This window comes from Lissotriton helveticus, chromosome 2_1 (genome assembly GCF_964261635.1).
Source record: "Lissotriton helveticus chromosome 2_1, aLisHel1.1, whole genome shotgun sequence".
Lineage (NCBI taxonomy): Eukaryota > Metazoa > Chordata > Amphibia > Caudata > Salamandridae > Lissotriton > Lissotriton helveticus.
The window spans coordinates 1,631,561,960-1,631,583,201 of record NC_136059.1 but is presented as its reverse complement, the minus strand read 5'-3'; positions in this window follow the sequence as shown (position 1 = coordinate 1,631,583,201).

The window sequence follows — 21,242 nt, the reverse complement described above, 5'->3', positions numbered from 1 at the left end:
AATGTTGTTTATATCTCTTCCCGCAGTGAATAAACACGTTTTCAGCCCTCAAAGTGAGCATTTGGGCCTTTTTAAGTCACTTTTAACCATGAGCCAAATCTTGAGTTTTGGCTCCCTAGAAGTATGAAAATGACGATAAAGATGCTCATTTTATCTCCAAAAGTGACGATCCACCTCTGAGAGTCAAAATTACTTGAAAGATGAACATTTTCGAAACGGACTATTTTGGTCATCTCAGAGCAATTTCATCAGGTCGCGGGTCATCGATCGTTTTGCATGAAAAATTGAACGTTCTGGCATGTACATTAATTTACTCTAAATGTTGTTTATATCTCTTCCCGCAGTGAATAAACACGTTTTAAGCCCTCGAAGTGAGCATTTGGGCCTTTTTAAGTCACTTTTAACCATGAGCCAAATCTTGAGTTTTGGCTCCCTAGAAGCATGAAAATGACGATAAAGATGCTCATTTTATCTCCAAAAGTGATGATCCACCTCTGAGAGTCAAAATTAGTTCAAAGATGAACATTTTCAAAACGGACCATTTTGGTCATCTCGGAGCAATTTCATCAGGTCGCGGGTCATCGATCGTTTTGCATGAAAAATTGAACGTTCTTGCATGAACATTAATTTACTCTAAATGTTGTTTATATCTCTTCCCGCAGTGAATAAACACGTTCTAAGCCCTCGAAGTGAGCATTTGGGTCCTTTTAATTCACTTTTAACCATGAGCCAAATCTTGAGTTTTGGCTCCTTAGAAGCATGAAAATGACGATAAAGATGCTCATTTTATCTCCAAAAGTGATGATCCACCTCTGAAAGTCAGAATTAGTTGAAAGATGGAAGGTTTTAAAACGGACCATTTTGGTCATCTCGGAGCAATTTCATCAGGTCGCGGGTCATCGATCGTTTTGCATGAAAAATTGAACGTTCTTGCATGAACATTAATTTACTCTAAATGTTGTTTATATCTCTTCCCGCAGTGAATAAACACGTTTTAAGCCCTCGAAGTGAGCATTTGGGTCCTTTTAAGTCACTTTTAACCATGAGCCAAATCTTGAGTTTTGGCTCCCTAGAAGCATGAAAATGACGATAAAGATGCTCATTTTATATCCAAAAGTGATGATCCACCTCTGAGAGTCAAAATTAGTTTAAAGATGAAAATTTTCAAAACGGACCATTTTGGTCATCTCGGAGCAATTTCATCAGGTCGCGGGTCATCGATCGTTTTGCATGAAAAATTGAACGTTCTCGCATGAACAATAATTTACTCTAAATGTTGTTTATATCTCTTCCCGCAGTGACTAAACACATTTTAAGCCCTCGAAGTGAGCATTTGGGTCCTTTTAAGTCACTTTTACCCATGAGCCAAATCTTGAGTTTTGGCTCCCTAGAAGCATGAAAATGACGATAAAGATGCTCATTTTATCTCCAAAAGTGATGATCCACCTCTGAGAGTCAAAATTAGTTGAAAGATGACAATTTTCAAAACGGACCATTTTGGTCATCTCGGAGCAATTTCATCAGGTCGCGGGTCATCGATCGTTTTGCATGAAAAATTGAACGTTCTTGCATGAACATTAATTTACTCTAAATGTTGTTTATATCTCTTCCCGCAGTGAATAAACACGTTTTATGCCCTCGAAGTGAGCATTTGGGTCCTTTTAATTCACTTTTAACCATGAGCCAAATCTTGAGTTTTGGCTCCTTAGAAGCATGAAAATGACGATAAAGATGCTCATTTTATCTCCAAAAGTGATGATCCACCTCTGAAAGTCAGAATTAGTTGAAAGATGGAAGGTTTTAAAACGGACCATTTTGGTCATCTCAGAGCAATTTCATCAGGTCGCGGGTCATCGATCGTTTTGCATGAAAAATTGAACGTTCTCGCATGAACATTAATTTACTCTAAATGTTGTTTATATCTCTTCCCGCAGTGAATAAACACGTTTTAAGCCCTCGAAGTGAGCATTTGGGCCTTTTTAAGTCACTTTTAACCATGAGCCAAATCTTGAGTTTTGGCTCCCTAGAAGCATGAAAATGACGATAAAGATGCTCATTTTATCTCCAAAAGTGATGATGCACCTCTGAGAGTCAAAATTAGTTGAAAGATGAAAATTATCAAAACGGGCCATTTTGGTCATCTCTGAGCAATTTCATCAGGTCGCGGGTCATCGATCGTTTTGCATGAAAAATTGAATGTTCTCGCATGAACAATAATTTACTCTAAATGTTGTTTATATCTCTTCCCACAGTGAATAAACACGTTTTAAGCCCTCGAAGTGAGCATTTGGGTCCTTTTGAGTCACTTTTACCCAGGAGCCAAATCTTGAGTTTTGGCTCCCTAGAAGCATGAAAATGACTATAAAGATGCTCATTTTAGCTCCAAAAGTGATGATCCACCTCTGAGAGTAAAAATTAGTTGAAAGATGAACATTTTCAAAACGGACCATTTTGGTCATCTCAGAGCAATTTCATCAGGTCGCGGGTCAACGATCGTTTTGCATGAAAAATTGAACGTTCTCGCATGAACAATAATTCACTCTAAATGTTGTTTATATCTCTTCCCGCAGTGAATAAACACGTTTTAAGCCCTCGAAGTGAGCATTTGGGCCTTTTTAAGTCACTTTTAACCATGAGCCAAATCTTGAGTTTTGGCTCCCTAGCAGCATGAAAATGACGATAAAGATGCTCATTTTATCTCCAAAAGTGATGATCCACCTCTGAGAGTCAAAATTAGTTGAAAGATGAAAATTTTCAAAACGGACCATTTTGGTCATTTCGGAGCAATTTCATCAGGTCGCGGGTCATCGATCGTTTTGCATGAAAATTGAACGTTCTTGCATGAACATTAATTTGCTCTAAATGTTGTTTATATCTCTTCCCGCAGTGAATAAACACGTTTTAAGCCCTCGAAGTGAGCATTTGGGTCCTTTTAATTCACTTTTAACCATGAGCCAAATCTTGAGTTTTGGCTCCTTAGAAGCATGAAAATGACGATAAAGATGCTCATTTTATCTCCAAAAGTGATGATCCACCTCTGAAAGTCAGAATTAGTTGAAAGATGGAAGGTTTTAAAACGGACCATTTTGGTCATCTCAGAGCAATTTCATCAGGTCGCGGGTCATCGATCGTTTTGCATGAAAAACTGAACGTTCTCGCATGAACAATAATTTACTCTAAATGTTGTTTATATCTCTTCCCGCAGTGAATAAACACGTTTTAAGCCCTCGAAGTGAGCATTTGGGCCTTTTTAAGTCACTTTTAACCATGAGCCAAATCTTGAGTTTTGGCTCCCCAGAAGCATGAAAATGACGATAAAGATGCTCATTTTATATCCAAAAGTGATGATCCACCTCTGAGAGTCAAAATTAGTTGAAAGATGAAAATTTTCAAAACGGACCATTTTGGTCATCTCGGAGCAATTTCATCAGGTCGCGGGTCATCGATTGTTTTGCATGAAAAATTGAACGTTCTTGCATGAACATTAATTTACTCTAAATGTTGTTTATATCTCTTCCCGCAGTGAATAAACACGTTTTAATCCCTCAAAGTGAGCATTTGGGCATTTTTAAGTCACTTTTAACCATGAGCCAAATCTTGAGTTTTGGCTCCCTAGAAGAATGAAAATGATGATAAAGATGCTCATTTTATATCCAAAAGTGATGATCCACCTCTGAGAGTCAAAATTAGTTGAAAGATGAACATTTTCAAAACGGACCATTTTGGTCATCTCGGAGCAATTTCATCAGGTCGCGGGTCATCGATCGTTTTGCATGAAAAATTGAACGTTCTTGCATGAACATTAATTTACTCTAAATGTTGTTTATATCTCTTCCCGCAGTGAATAAACACGTTTTAAGCCCTCGAAGTGAGCATTTGGGTCCTTTTAAGTCACTTTTAACCATGAGCCAAATCTTGAGTTTTGGCTCCCTAGAAGCATGAAAATGACGATAAAGATGCTCATTTTATATCCAAAAGTGATGATCCACCTCTGAGAGTCAAAATTAGTTTAAAGATGAAAATTTTCAAAACGGACCATTTTGGTCATCTCGGAGCAATTTCATCAGGTCGCGGGTCATCGATCGTTTTGCATGAAAAATTGAACGTTCTCGCATGAACAATAATTTACTCTAAATGTTGTTTATATCTCTTCCCGCAGTGACTAAACACGTTTTAAGCCCTCGAAGTGAGCATTTGGGTCCTTTTAAGTCACTTTTACCCATGAGCCAAATCTTGAGTTTTGGCTCCCTAGAAGCATGAAAATGACGATAAAGATGCTCATTTTATCTCCAAAAGTGATGATCCACCTCTGAGAGTCAAAATTAGTTGAAAGATGACAATTTTCAAAACGGACCATTTTGGTCATCTCGGAGCAATTTCATCAGGTCGCGGGTCATCGATCGTTTTGCATGAAAAATTGAACGTTCTTGCATGAACATTAATTTACTCTAAATGTTGTTTATATCTCTTCCCGCAGTGAATAAACACGTTTTATGCCCTCGAAGTGAGCATTTGGGTCCTTTTAATTCACTTTTAACCATGAGCCAAATCTTGAGTTTTGGCTCCTTAGAAGCATGAAAATGACGATAAAGATGCTCATTTTATCTCCAAAAGTGATGATCCACCTCTGAAAGTCAGAATTAGTTGAAAGATGGAAGGTTTTAAAACGGACCATTTTGGTCATCTCAGAGCAATTTCATCAGGTCGCGGGTCATCGATCGTTTTGCATGAAAAATTGAACGTTCTCGCATGAACATTAATTTACTCTAAATGTTGTTTATATCTCTTCCCGCAGTGAATAAACACGTTTTAAGCCCTCGAAGTGAGCATTTGGGCCTTTTTAAGTCACTTTTAACCATGAGCCAAATCTTGAGTTTTGGCTCCCTAGAAGCATGAAAATGACGATAAAGATGCTCATTTTATCTCCAAAAGTGATGATGCACCTCTGAGAGTCAAAATTAGTTGAAAGATGAAAATTATCAAAACGGGCCATTTTGGTCATCTCTGAGCAATTTCATCAGGTCGCGGGTCATCGATCGTTTTGCATGAAAAATTGAATGTTCTCGCATGAACAATAATTTACTCTAAATGTTGTTTATATCTCTTCCCACAGTGAATAAACACGTTTTAAGCCCTCGAAGTGAGCATTTGGGTCCTTTTAAGTCACTTTTACCCAGGAGCCAAATCTTGAGTTTTGGCTCCCTAGAAGCATGAAAATGACGATAAAGATGCTCATTTTATCTCCAAAAGTGATGATCCACCTCTGAGAGTCAAAATTAGTTGAAAGATGAAAATTTTCAAAACGGACCATTTTGGTCATTTCGGAGCAATTTCATCAGGTCGCGGGTCATCGATCGTTTTGCATGAAAATTGAACGTTCTTGCATGAACATTAATTTGCTCTAAATGTTGTTTATATCTCTTCCCGCAGTGAATAAACACGTTTTAAGCCCTCGAAGTGAGCATTTGGGTCCTTTTAATTCACTTTTAACCATGAGCCAAATCTTGAGTTTTGGCTCCTTAGAAGCATGAAAATGACGATAAAGATGCTCATTTTATCTCCAAAAGTGATGATCCACCTCTGAAAGTCAGAATTAGTTGAAAGATGGAAGGTTTTAAAACGGACCATTTTGGTCATCTCAGAGCAATTTCATCAGGTCGCGGGTCATCGATCGTTTTGCATGAAAAACTGAACGTTCTCGCATGAACAATAATTTACTCTAAATGTTGTTTATATCTCTTCCCGCAGTGAATAAACACGTTTTAAGCCCTCGAAGTGAGCATTTGGGCCTTTTTAAGTCACTTTTACCCATGAGTCAAATCTTGAATTTTGGCTCCCTAGAAGCATGAAATGACGATAAAGATGCTCATTTTATCTCCAAAAGTGATGATCCACCTCTGAGAGTCAAGATTAGTTGAAAGATGAACATTTTCAAAACGGACCATTTTGGTAATCTCGGAGCAATTTCATCAGGTCGCGGGTCATCGATCGTTTTGCATGAAAAATTGAACGTTCTTGCATGAACATTAATTTACTCTAAATGTTGTTTATATCTCTTCCCGCAGTGAATAAACACGTTTTAATCCCTCAAAGTGAGCATTTGGGCCTTTTTAAGTCACTTTTAACCATGAGCCAAATCTTGAGTTTTGGCTCCCTAGAAGCATGAAAATGACGATAAAGATGCTCATTTTATATCCAAAAGTGATGATCCACCTCTGAGAGTCAAAATTAGTTGAAAGATGAAAATTTTCAAAACGGACCATTTTGGTCATCTCGGAGCAATTTCATCAGGTCGCGGGTCATCGATCGTTTTGCATGAAAAATTGAACGTTCTTGCATGAACAATAATTTACTCTAAATGTTGTTTATATCTCTTCCCACAGTGAATAAACACGTTTTAAGCCCTCGAAGTGAGCATTTGGGCCTTTTTAAGTCACTTTTAACCATGAGCCAAATCTTGAGTTTTGGCTCCCTAGAAGCATGAAAATGACTATAAAGATGCTCATTTTAGCTCCAAAAGTGATGATCCACCTCTGAGAGTAAAAATTAGTTGAAAGATGAACATTTTCAAAACGGACCATTTTGGTCATCTCAGAGCAATTTCATCAGGTCGCGGGTCAACGATCGTTTTGCATGAAAAATTGAATGTTCTCGCATGAACAATAATTCACTCTAAATGTTGTTTATATCTCTTCCCGCAGTGAATAAACACGTTTTAAGCCCTCGAAGTGAGCATTTGGGCCTTTTTAAGTCACTTTTAACCATGAGCCAAATCTTGAGTTTTGGCTCCCTAGCAGCATGAAAATGACGATAAAGATGCTCATTTTATCTCCAAAAGTGATGATCCACCTCTGAGAGTCAAAATTAGTTGAAAGATGACAATTTTCAAAACGGACCATTTTGGTCATTTCGGAGCAATTTCATCAGGTCGCGGGTCATCGATCGTTTTGCATGAAAATTGAACGTTCTTGCATGAACATTAATTTACTCTAAATGTTGTTTATATCTCTTCCCGCAGTGAATAAACACGTTTTAAGCCCTCGAAGTGAGCATTTGGGTCCTTTTAATTCACTTTTAACCATGAGCCAAATCTTGAGTTTTGGCTCCTTAGAAGCATGAAAATGACGATAAAGATGCTCATTTTATCTCCAAAAGTGATGATCCACCTCTGAAAGTCAGAATTAGTTGAAAGATGGAAGGTTTTAAAACGGACCATTTTGGTCATCACAGAGCAATTTCATCAGGTCGCGGGTCATCGATCGTTTTGCATGAAAAACTGAACGTTCTCGCATGAACAATAATTTACTCTAAATGTTGTTTATATCTCTTCCCGCAGTGAATAAACACGTTTTAATCCCTCAAAGTGAGCATTTGGGCATTTTTAAGTCACTTTTAACCATGAGCCAAATCTTGAGTTTTGGCTCCCTAGAAGAATGAAAATGATGATAAAGATGCTCATTTTATATCCAAAAGTGATGATCCACCTCTGAGAGTCAAAATTAGTTGAAAGATGAACATTTTCAAAACGGACCATTTTGGTCATCTCGGAGCAATTTCATCAGGTCGCGGGTCATCGATCGTTTTGCATGAAAAATTGAACGTTCTTGCATGAACATTAATTTACTCTAAATGTTGTTTATATCTCTTCCCGCAGTGAATAAACACGTTTTAAGCCCTCGAAGTGAGCATTTGGGTCCTTTTAAGTCACTTTTAACCATGAGACAAATCTTGAGTTTTGGCTCCCTAGAAGCATGAAAATGACGATAAAGATGCTCATTTTATATCCAAAAGTGATGATCCACCTCTGAGAGTCAAAATTAGTTGAAAGATGAAAATTTTCAAAACGGACCATTTTGGTCATCTCAGAGCAATTTCATCAGGTCGCGGGTCATCGATCGTTTTGCATGAAAAATTGAACGTTCTCGCATGAACAATAATTTACTCTAAATGTTGTTTATATCTCTTCCCGCAGTGACTAAACACGTTTTAAGCCCTCGAAGTGAGCATTTGGGTCATTTTAATTCACTTTTAACCATGAGCCAAATCTTGAGTTTTGGCTCCTTAGAAGCATGAAAATGACGATAAAGATGCTCATTTTATCTCCAAAAGTGATGATCCACCTCTGAAAGTCAGAATTAGTTGAAAGATGGAAGGTTTTAAAACGGACCATTTTGGTCATCTCAGAGCAATTTCATCAGGTCGCGGGTCATCGATCGTTTTGCATGAAAAATTGAACGTTCTCGCATGAACAATAATTTACTCTAAATGTTGTTTATATCTCTTCCTGTAGTGAATAAACACGTTTTAAGCCCTCGAAGTGAGCATTTGGGCCTTTTTAAGTCACTTTTAACCATGAGCCAAATCTTGAATTTTGGCTCCCTAGAAGCATGAAATGACGATAAAGATGCTCATTTTATCTCCAAAAGTGATGATCCACCTCTGAGAGTCAAGATTAGTTGAAAGATGAAAATTTTCAAAACGGACCATTTTGGTCATCTCGGAGCAATTTCATCAGGTCGCGGGTCATCGATCGTTTTGCATGAAAAATTGAACGTTCTTGCATGAACATTAATTTACTCTAAATGTTGTTTATATCTCTTCCCACAGTGAATAAACACGTTTTAATCCCTCAAAGTGAGCATTTGGGCCTTTTTAAGTCACGTTTAACCATGAGCCAAATCTTGAGTTTTGGCTCCCTAGAAGCATGAAAATGACGATAAAGATGCTCATTTTATATCCAAAAGTGATGATCCACCTCTGAGAGTCAAAATTAGTTGAAAGATGAAAATTTTCAAAATGGACCATTTTGGTCATCTCGGAGCAATTTCATCAGGTCGCGGGTCATCGATCGTTTTGCATGAAAAATTGAACGTTCTCGCATGAACAATAATTTACTCTAAATGTTGTTTATATCTCTTCCCGTAGTGAATAAACACGTTTTAAGCCCTCGAAGTGAGCATTTGGGCCTTTTAAGTCACTTTTAACCATGAGCCAAATCTTGAATTTGGGCTCCCTAGAAGCATGAAATGACGATAAAGATGCTCATTTTATCTCCAAAAGTGATGATCCACCTCTGAGAGTCAAGATTAGTTGAAAGATGAAAATTTTCAAAACGGACCATTTTGGTCATCTCGGAGCAATTTTATCAGGTCGCGGGTCAACGATCGTTTTGCATGAAAAATTGAACGTTCTCGCATGAACATTATTTTACTCTAAATGTTGTTTATATCTCTTCCCGCAGTGAATAAACACGTTTTAAGCCCTCGAAGTGAGCATTTGGGCCTTTTTAAGTCACTTTTAACCATGAGCCAAATCTTGAGTTTTGGCTCCCTAGAAGCATGAAAATGACTATAAAGATGCTCATTTTAGCTCCAAAAGTGATGATCCACCTCTGAGAGTAAAAATTAGTGGAAAGATGAACATTTTCAAAACGGACCATTTTGGTCATCTCAGAGCAATTTCATCAGGTCGCGGGTCAATGATCGTTTTGCATGAAAAATTGAACGTTCTCGCATGAACATTAATTTACTCTAAATGTTGTTTATATCTCTTCCCGCAGTGAATAAACACGTTTTCAGCCCTCAAAGTGAGCATTTGGGCCTTTTTAAGTCACTTTTAACCATGAGCCAAATCTTGAGTTTTGGCTCCCTAGAAGTATGAAAATGACGATAAAGATGCTCATTTTATCTCCAAAAGTGACGATCCACCTCTGAGAGTCAAAATTACTTGAAAGATGAACATTTTCGAAACGGACTATTTTGGTTATCTCAGAGCAATTTCATCAGGTCGCGGGTCATCGATCGTTTTGCATGAAAAATTGAACGTTCTGGCATGTACATTAATTTACTCTAAATGTTGTTTATATCTCTTCCCGCAGTGAATAAACACGTTTTAAGCCCTCGAAGTGAGCATTTGGGCCTTTTTAAGTCACTTTTAACCATGAGCCAAATCTTGAGTTTTGGCTCCCTAGAAGCATGAAAATGACGATAAAGATGCTCATTTTATCTCCAAAAGTGATGATCCACCTCTGAGAGTCAAAATTAGTTCAAAGATGAAAATTTTCAAAACGGACCATTTTGGTCATCTCGGAGCAATTTCATCAGGTCGCGGGTCATCGATCGTTTTGCATGAAAAATTGAACGTTCTTGCATGAACATTAATTTACTCTAAATGTTGTTTATATCTCTTCCCGCAGTGAATAAACACGTTCTAAGCCCTCGAAGTGAGCATTTGGGTCCTTTTAATTCACTTTTAACCATGAGCCAAATCTTGAGTTTTGGCTCCTTAGAAGCATGAAAATGACGATAAAGATGCTCATTTTATCTCCAAAAGTGATGATCCACCTCTGAAAGTCAGAATTAGTTGAAAGATGGAAGGTTTTAAAACGGACCATTTTGGTCATCTCAGAGCAATTTCATCAGGTCGCGGATCATCGATCGTTTTGCATGAAAAATTGAACGTTCTCGCATGAACAATAATTTACTCTAAATGTTGTTTATATCTCTTCCCGCAGTGAATAAACACGTTTTAAGCCCTCGAAGTGAGCATTTGGGCCTTTTTAAGTCACTTTTAACCATGAGCCAAATCTTGAGTTTTGGCTCCCCAGAAGCATGAAAATGACGATAAAGATGCTCATTTTATATCCAAAAGTGATGATCCACCTCTGAGAGTCAAAATTAGTTGAAAGATGAAAATTTTCAAAACGGACCATTTTGGTCATCTCGGAGCAATTTCATCAGGTCGCGGGTCATCGATTGTTTTGCATGAAAAATTGAACGTTCTTGCATGAACATTAATTTACTCTAAATGTTGTTTATATCTCTTCCCGCAGTGAATAAACACGTTTTAATCCCTCAAAGTGAGCATTTGGGCATTTTTAAGTCACTTTTAACCATGAGCCAAATCTTGAGTTTTGGCTCCCTAGAAGAATGAAAATGATGATAAAGATGCTCATTTTATATCCAAAAGTGATGATCCACCTCTGAGAGTCAAAATTAGTTGAAAGATGAACATTTTCAAAACGGACCATTTTGGTCATCTCGGAGCAATTTCATCAGGTCGCGGGTCATCGATCGTTTTGCATGAAAAATTGAACGTTCTTGCATGAACATTAATTTACTCTAAATGTTGTTTATATCTCTTCCCGCAGTGAATAAACACGTTTTAAGCCCTCGAAGTGAGCATTTGGGTCCTTTTAAGTCACTTTTAACCATGAGCCAAATCTTGAGTTTTGGCTCCCTAGAAGCATGAAAATGACGATAAAGATGCTCATTTTATATCCAAAAGTGATGATCCACCTCTGAGAGTCAAAATTAGTTTAAAGATGAAAATTTTCAAAACGGACCATTTTGGTCATCTCGGAGCAATTTCATCAGGTCGCGGGTCATCGATCGTTTTGCATGAAAAATTGAACGTTCTCGCATGAACAATAATTTACTCTAAATGTTGTTTATATCTCTTCCCGCAGTGACTAAACACATTTTAAGCCCTCGAAGTGAGCATTTGGGTCCTTTTAAGTCACTTTTACCCATGAGCCAAATCTTGAGTTTTGGCTCCCTAGAAGCATGAAAATGACGATAAAGATGCTCATTTTATCTCCAAAAGTGATGATCCACCTCTGAGAGTCAAAATTAGTTGAAAGATGACAATTTTCAAAACGGACCATTTTGGTCATCTCGGAGCAATTTCATCAGGTCGCGGGTCATCGATCGTTTTGCATGAAAAATTGAACGTTCTTGCATGAACATTAATTTACTCTAAATGTTGTTTATATCTCTTCCCGCAGTGAATAAACACGTTTTATGCCCTCGAAGTGAGCATTTGGGTCCTTTTAATTCACTTTTAACCATGAGCCAAATCTTGAGTTTTGGCTCCTTAGAAGCATGAAAATGACGATAAAGATGCTCATTTTATCTCCAAAAGTGATGATCCACCTCTGAAAGTCAGAATTAGTTGAAAGATGGAAGGTTTTAAAACGGACCATTTTGGTCATCTCAGAGCAATTTCATCAGGTCGCGGGTCATCGATCGTTTTGCATGAAAAATTGAACGTTCTCGCATGAACATTAATTTACTCTAAATGTTGTTTATATCTCTTCCCGCAGTGAATAAACACGTTTTAAGCCCTCGAAGTGAGCATTTGGGCCTTTTTAAGTCACTTTTAACCATGAGCCAAATCTTGAGTTTTGGCTCCCTAGAAGCATGAAAATGACGATAAAGATGCTCATTTTATCTCCAAAAGTGATGATGCACCTCTGAGAGTCAAAATTAGTTGAAAGATGAAAATTATCAAAACGGGCCATTTTGGTCATCTCTGAGCAATTTCATCAGGTCGCGGGTCATCGATCGTTTTGCATGAAAAATTGAATGTTCTCGCATGAACAATAATTTACTCTAAATGTTGTTTATATCTCTTCCCACAGTGAATAAACACGTTTTAAGCCCTCGAAGTGAGCATTTGGGTCCTTTTAAGTCACTTTTACCCAGGAGCCAAATCTTGAGTTTTGGCTCCCTAGAAGCATGAAAATGATTATAAAGATGCTCATTTTAGCTCCAAAAGTGATGATCCTCCTCTGAGAGTAAAAATTAGTTGAAAGATGAACATTTTCAAAACGGACCATTTTGGTCATCTCAGAGCAATTTCATCAGGTCGCGGGTCAACGATCGTTTTGCATGAAAAATTGAACGTTCTCGCATGAACAATAATTCACTCTAAATGTTGTTTATATCTCTTCCCGCAGTGAATAAACACGTTTTAAGCCCTCGAAGTGAGCATTTGGGCCTTTTTAAGTCACTTTTAACCATGAGCCAAATCTTGAGTTTTGGCTCCCTAGCAGCATGAAAATGACGATAAAGATGCTCATTTTATCTCCAAAAGTGATGATCCACCTCTGAGAGTCAAAATTAGTTGAAAGATGAAAATTTTCAAAACGGACCATTTTGGTCATTTCGGAGCAATTTCATCAGGTCGCGGGTCATCGATCGTTTTGCATGAAAATTGAACGTTCTTGCATGAACATTAATTTGCTCTAAATGTTGTTTATATCTCTTCCCGCAGTGAATAAACACGTTTTAAGCCCTCGAAGTGAGCATTTGGGTCCTTTTAATTCACTTTTAACCATGAGCCAAATCTTGAGTTTTGGCTCCTTAGAAGCATGAAAATGACTATAAAGATGCTCATTTTAGCTCCAAAAGTGATGATCCTCCTCTGAGAGTAAAAATTAGTTGAAAGATGAACATTTTCAAAACGGACCATTTTGGTCATCTCAGAGCAATTTCATCAGGTCGCGGGTCAACGATCGTTTTGCATGAAAAATTGAACGTTCTCGCATGAACAATAATTCACTCTAAATGTTGTTTATATCTCTTCCCGCAGTGAATAAACACGTTTTAAGCCCTCGAAGTGAGCATTTGGGCCTTTTTAAGTCACTTTTAACCATGAGCCAAATCTTGAGTTTTGGCTCCCTAGCAGCATGAAAATGACGATAAAGATGCTCATTTTATCTCCAAAAGTGATGATCCACCTCTGAGAGTCAAAATTAGTTGAAAGATGAAAATTTTCAAAACGGACCATTTTGGTCATTTCGGAGCAATTTCATCAGGTCGCGGGTCATCGATCGTTTTGCATGAAAATTGAACGTTCTTGCATGAACATTAATTTGCTCTAAATGTTGTTTATATCTCTTCCCGCAGTGAATAAACACGTTTTAAGCCCTCGAAGTGAGCATTTGGGCCTTTTTAAGTCACTTTTAACCATGAGCCAAATCTTGAGTTTTGGCTCCCTAGAAGCATGAAAATGACGATAAAGATGCTCATTTTATCTCCAAAAGTGATGATGCACCTCTGAGAGTCAAAATTAGTTGAAAGATGAAAATTATCAAAACGGGCCATTTTGGTCATCTCTGAGCAATTTCATCAGGTCGCGGGTCATCGATCGTTTTGCATGAAAAATTGAATGTTCTCGCATGAACAATAATTTACTCTAAATGTTGTTTATATCTCTTCCCACAGTGAATAAACACGTTTTAAGCCCTCGAAGTGAGCATTTGGGTCCTTTTAAGTCACTTTTACCCAGGAGCCAAATCTTGAGTTTTGGCTCCCTAGAAGCATGAAAATGACTATAAAGATGCTCATTTTAGCTCCAAAAGTGATGATCCTCCTCTGAGAGTAAAAATTAGTTGAAAGATGAACATTTTCAAAACGGACCATTTTGGTCATCTCAGAGCAATTTCATCAGGTCGCGGGTCAACGATCGTTTTGCATGAAAAATTGAACGTTCTCGCATGAACAATAATTCACTCTAAATGTTGTTTATATCTCTTCCCGCAGTGAATAAACACGTTTTAAGCCCTCGAAGTGAGCATTTGGGCCTTTTTAAGTCACTTTTAACCATGAGCCAAATCTTGAGTTTTGGCTCCCTAGCAGCATGAAAATGACGATAAAGATGCTCATTTTATCTCCAAAAGTGATGATCCACCTCTGAGAGTCAAAATTAGTTGAAAGATGAAAATTTTCAAAACGGACCATTTTGGTCATTTCGGAGCAATTTCATCAGGTCGCGGGTCATCGATCGTTTTGCATGAAAATTGAACGTTCTTGCATGAACATTAATTTGCTCTAAATGTTGTTTATATCTCTTCCCGCAGTGAATAAACACGTTTTAAGCCCTCGAAGTGAGCATTTGGGTCCTTTTAATTCACTTTTAACCATGAGCCAAATCTTGAGTTTTGGCTCCTTAGAAGCATGAAAATGACGATAAAGATGCTCATTTTATCTCCAAAAGTGATGATCCACCTCTGAAAGTCAGAATTAGTTGAAAGATGGAAGGTTTTAAAACGGACCATTTTGGTCATCTCAGAGCAATTTCATCAGGTCGCGGGTCATCGATCGTTTTGCATGAAAAACTGAACGTTCTCGCATGAACAATAATTTACTCTAAATGTTGTTTATATCTCTTCCCGCAGTGAATAAACACGTTTTAAGCCCTCGAAGTGAGCATTTGGGCCTTTTTAAGTCACTTTTACCCATGAGTCAAATCTTGAATTTTGGCTCCCTAGAAGCATGAAATGACGATAAAGATGCTCATTTTATCTCCAAAAGTGATGATCCACCTCTGAGAGTCAAGATTAGTTGAAAGATGAACATTTTCAAAACGGACCATTTTGGTAATCTCGGAGCAATTTCATCAGGTCGCGGGTCATCGATCGTTTTGCATGAAAAATTGAACGTTCTTGCATGAACATTAATTTACTCTAAATGTTGTTTATATCTCTTCCCGCAGTGAATAAACACGTTTTAATCCCTCAAAGTGAGCATTTGGGCCTTTTTAAGTCACTTTTAACCATGAGCCAAATCTTGAGTTTTGGCTCCCTAGAAGCATGAAAATGACGATAAAGATGCTCATTTTATATCCAAAAGTGATGATCCACCTCTGAGAGTCAAAATTAGTTGAAAGATGAAAATTTTCAAAACGGACCATTTTGGTCATCTCGGAGCAATTTCATCAGGTCGCGGGTCATCGATCGTTTTGCATGAAAAATTGAACGTTCTTGCATGAACAATAATTTACTCTAAATGTTGTTTATATCTCTTCCCACAGTGAATAAACACGTTTTAAGCCCTCGAAGTGAGCATTTGGGCCTTTTTAAGTCACTTTTAACCATGAGCCAAATCTTGAGTTTTGGCTCCCTAGAAGCATGAAAATGACTATAAAGATGCTCATTTTAGCTCCAAAAGTGATGATCCACCTCTGAGAGTAAAAATTAGTTGAAAGATGAACATTTTCAAAACGGACCATTTTGGTCATCTCAGAGCAATTTCATCAGGTCGCGGGTCAACGATCGTTTTGCATGAAAAATTGAATGTTCTCGCATGAACAATAATTCACTCTAAATGTTGTTTATATCTCTTCCCGCAGTGAATAAACACGTTTTAAGCCCTCGAAGTGAGCATTTGGGCCTTTTTAAGTCACTTTTAACCATGAGCCAAATCTTGAGTTTTGGCTCCCTAGCAGCATGAAAATGACGATAAAGATGCTCATTTTATCTCCAAAAGTGATGATCCACCTCTGAGAGTCAAAATTAGTTGAAAGATGACAATTTTCAAAACGGACCATTTTGGTCATTTCGGAGCAATTTCATCAGGTCGCGGGTCATCGATCGTTTTGCATGAAAATTGAACGTTCTTGCATGAACATTAATTTACTCTAAATGTTGTTTATATCTCTTCCCGCAGTGAATAAACACGTTTTAAGCCCTCGAAGTGAGCATTTGGGTCCTTTTAATTCACTTTTAACCATGAGCCAAATCTTGAGTTTTGGCTCCTTAGAAGCATGAAAATGACGATAAAGATGCTCATTTTATCTCCAAAAGTGATGATCCACCTCTGAAAGTCAGAATTAGTTGAAAGATGGAAGGTTTTAAAACGGACCATTTTGGTCATCACAGAGCAATTTCATCAGGTCGCGGGTCATCGATCGTTTTGCATGAAAAACTGAACGTTCTCGCATGAACAATAATTTACTCTAAATGTTGTTTATATCTCTTCCCGCAGTGAATAAACACGTTTTAAGCCCTCGAAGTGAGCATTTGGGCCTTTTTAAGTCACTTTTAACCATGAGCCAAATCTTGAATTTTGGCTCCCTAGAAGCATGAAATGACGATAAAGATGCTCATTTTATCTCCAAAAGTGATGATCCACCTCTGAGAGTCAAGATTAGTTGAAAGATGAACATTTTCAAAACGGACCATTTTGGTAATCTCGGAGCAATTTCATCAGGTCGCGGGTCATCGATCGTTTTGCATGAAAAATTGAACGTTCTTGCATGAACATTAATTTACTCTAAATGTTGTTTATATCTCTTCCCGCAGTGAATAAACACGTTTTAAGCCCTCGAAGTGAGCATTTGGGCCTTTTTAAGTCACTTTTAACCATGAGCCAAATCTTGAGTTTTGGCTCCCCAGAAGCATGAAAATGACGATAAAGATGCTCATTTTATATCCAAAAGTGATGATCCACCTCTGAGAGTCAAAATTAGTTGAAAGATGAAAAATTTCAAAACGGACCATTTTGGTCATCTCGGAGCAATTTCATCAGGTCGCGGGTCATCGATTGTTTTGCATGAAAAATTGAACGTTCTTGCATGAACATTAATTTACTCTAAATGTTGTTTATATCTCTTCCCGCAGTGAATAAACACGTTTTAATCCCTCAAAGTGAGCATTTGGGCATTTTTAAGTCACTTTTAACCATGAGCCAAATCTTGAGTTTTGGCTCCCTAGAAGAATGAAAATGATGATAAAGATGCTCATTTTATATCCAAAAGTGATGATCCACCTCTGAGAGTCAAAATTAGTTGAAAGATGAACATTTTCAAAACGGACCATTTTGGTCATCTCGGAGCAATTTCATCAGGTCGCGGGTCATCGATCGTTTTGCATGAAAAATTGAACGTTCTTGCATGAACATTAATTTACTCTAAATGTTGTTTATATCTCTTCCCGCAGTGAATAAACACGTTTTAAGCCCTCGAAGTGAGCATTTGGGTCCTTTTAAGTCACTTTTAACCATGAGCCAAATCTTGAGTTTTGGCTCCCTAGAAGCATGAAAATGACGATAAAGATGCTCATTTTATATCCAAAAGTGATGATCCACCTCTGAGAGTCAAAATTAGTTTAAAGATGAAAATTTTCAAAACGGACCATTTTGGTCATCTCGGAGCAATTTCATCAGGTCGCGGGTCATCGATCGTTTTGCATGAAAAATTGAACGTTCTCGCATGAACAATAATTTACTCTAAATGTTGTTTATATCTCTTCCCGCAGTGACTAAACACGTTTTAAGCCCTCGAAGTGAGCATTTGGGTCCTTTTAAGTCACTTTTACCCATGAGCCAAATCTTGAGTTTTGGCTCCCTAGAAGCATGAAAATGACGATAAAGATGCTCATTTTATCTCCAAAAGTGATGATCCACCTCTGAGAGTCAAAATTAGTTGAAAGATGACAATTTTCAAAACGGACCATTTTGGTCATCTCGGAGCAATTTCATCAGGTCGCGGGTCATCGATCGTTTTGCATGAAAAATTGAACGTTCTTGCATGAACATTAATTTACTCTAAATGTTGTTTATATCTCTTCCCGCAGTGAATAAACACGTTTTATGCCCTCGAAGTGAGCATTTGGGTCCTTTTAATTCACTTTTAACCATGAGCCAAATCTTGAGTTTTGGCTCCTTAGAAGCATGAAAATGACGATAAAGATGCTCATTTTATCTCCAAAAGTGATGATCCACCTCTGAAAGTCAGAATTAGTTGAAAGATGGAAGGTTTTAAAACGGACCATTTTGGTCATCTCAGAGCAATTTCATCAGGTCGCGGGTCATCGATCGTTTTGCATGAAAAATTGAACGTTCTCGCATGAACATTAATTTACTCTAAATGTTGTTTATATCTCTTCCCGCAGTGAATAAACACGTTTTAAGCCCTCGAAGTGAGCATTTGGGCCTTTTTAAGTCACTTTTAACCATGAGCCAAATCTTGAGTTTTGGCTCCCTAGAAGCATGAAAATGACGATAAAGATGCTCATTTTATCTCCAAAAGTGATGATGCACCTCTGAGAGTCAAAATTAGTTGAAAGATGAAAATTATCAAAACGGGCCATTTTGGTCATCTCTGAGCAATTTCATCAGGTCGCGGGTCATCGATCGTTTTGCATGAAAAATTGAATGTTCTCGCATGAACAATAATTTACTCTAAATGTTGTTTATATCTCTTCCCACAGTGAATAAACACGTTTTAAGCCCTCGTAGTGAGCATTTGGGTCCTTTTAAGTCACTTTTACCCAGGAGCCAAATCTTGAGTTTTGGCTCCCTAGAAGCATGAAAATGACTATAAAGATGCTCATTTTAGCTCCAAAAGTGATGATCCGCCTCTGAGAGTAAAAATTAGTTGAAAGATGAACATTTTCAAAACGGACCATTTTGGTCATCTCAGAGCAATTTCATCAGGTCGCGGGTCAACGATCGTTTTGCATGAAAAATTGAACGTTCTCGCATGAACAATAATTCACTCTAAATGTTGTTTATATCTCTTCCCGCAGTGAATAAACACGTTTTAAGCCCTCGAAGTGAGCATTTGGGCCTTTTTAAGTCACTTTTAACCATGAGCCAAATCTTGAGTTTTGGCTCCCTAGCAGCATGAAAATGACGATAAAGATGCTCATTTTATCTCCAAAAGTGATGATCCACCTCTGAGAGTCAAAATTAGTTGAAAGATGAAAATTTTCAAAACGGACCATTTTGGTCATTTCGGAGCAATTTCATCAGGTCGCGGGTCATCGATCGTTTTGCATGAAAATTGAACGTTCTTGCATGAACATTAATTTGCTCTAAATGTTGTTTATATCTCTTCCCGCAGTGAATAAACACGTTTTAAGCCCTCGAAGTGAGCATTTGGGTCCTTTTAATTCACTTTTAACCATGAGCCAAATCTTGAGTTTTGGCTCCTTAGAAGCATGAAAATGACGATAAAGATGCTCATTTTATCTCCAAAAGTGATGATCCACCTCTGAAAGTCAGAATTAGTTGAAAGATGGAAGGTTTTAAAACGGACCATTTTGGTCATCTCAGAGCAATTTCATCAGGTCGCGGGTCATCGATCGTTTTGCATGAAAAACTGAACGTTCTCGCATGAACAATAATTTACTCTAAATGTTGTTTATATCTCTTCCCGCAGTGAATAAACACGTTTTAAGCCCTCGAAGTGAGCATTTGGGCCTTTTTAAGTCACTTTTACCCATGAGTCAAATCTTGAATTTTGGCTCCCTAGAAGCATGAAATGACGATAAAGATGCTCATTTTATCTCCAAAAGTGATGATCCACCTCTGAGAGTCAAGATTAGTTGAAAGATGAACATTTTCAAAACGGACCATTTTGGTAATCTCGGAGCAATTTCATCAGGTCGCGGGTCATCGATCGTTTTGCATGAAAAATTGAACGTTCTTGCATGAACATTAATTTACTCTAAATGTTGTTTATATCTCTTCCCGCAGTGAATAAACACGTTTTAATCCCTCAAAGTGAGCATTTGGGCCTTTTTAAGTCACTTTTAACCATGAGCCAAATCTTGAGTTTTGGCTCCCTAGCAGCATGAAAATGACGATAAAGATGCTCATTTTATCTCCAAAAGTGATGATCCACCTCTGAGAGTCAAAATTAGTTGAAAGATGAAAATTTTCAAAACGGACCATTTTGGTCATTTCGGAGCAATTTCATCAGGTCGCGGGTCATCGATCGTTTTGCATGAAAATTGAACGTTCTTGCATGAACATTAATTTGCTCTAAATGTTGTTTATATCTCTTCCCGCAGTGAATAAACACGTTTTAAGCCCTCGAAGTGAGCATTTGGGTCCTTTTAATTCACTTTTAACCATGAGCCAAATCTTGAGTTTTGGCTCCTTAGAAGCATGAAAATGACGATAAAGATGCTCATTTTATCTCCAAAAGTGATGATCCACCTCTGAAAGTCAGAATTAGTTGAAAGATGGAAGGTTTTAAAACGGACCATTTTGGTCATCTCAGAGCAATTTCATCAGGTCGCGGGTCATCGATCGTTTTGCATGAAAAACTGAACGTTCTCGCATGAACAATAATTTACTCTAAATGTTGTTTATATCTCTTCCCGCCGTGAATAAACACGTTTTAAGCCCTCGAAGTGAGCATTTGGGCCTTTTTAAGTCACTTTTACCCATGAGTCAAATCTTGAATTTTGGCTCCCTAGAAGCATGAAATGACGATAAAGATGCTCATTTTATCTCCAAAAGTGATGATCCACCTCTGAGAGTCAAGATTAGTTGAAAGATGAACATTTTCAAAACGGACCATTTTGGTAATCTCGGAGCAATTTCATCAGGTCGCGGGTCATCGATCGTTTTGCATGAAAAATTGAACGTTCTTGCATGAACATTAATTTACTCTAAATGTTGTTTATATCTCTTCCCGCAGTGAATAAACACGTTTTAATCCCTCAAAGTGAGCATTTGGGCCTTTTTAAGTCACTTTTAACCATGAGCCAAATCTTGAGTTTTGGCTCCCTAGAAGCATGAAAATGACGATAAAGATGCTCATTTTATATCCAAAAGTGATGATCCACCTCTGAGAGTCAAAATTAGTTGAAAGATGAAAATTTTCAAAACGGACCATTTTGGTCATCTCGGAGCAATTTCATCAGGTCGCGGGTCATCGATCGT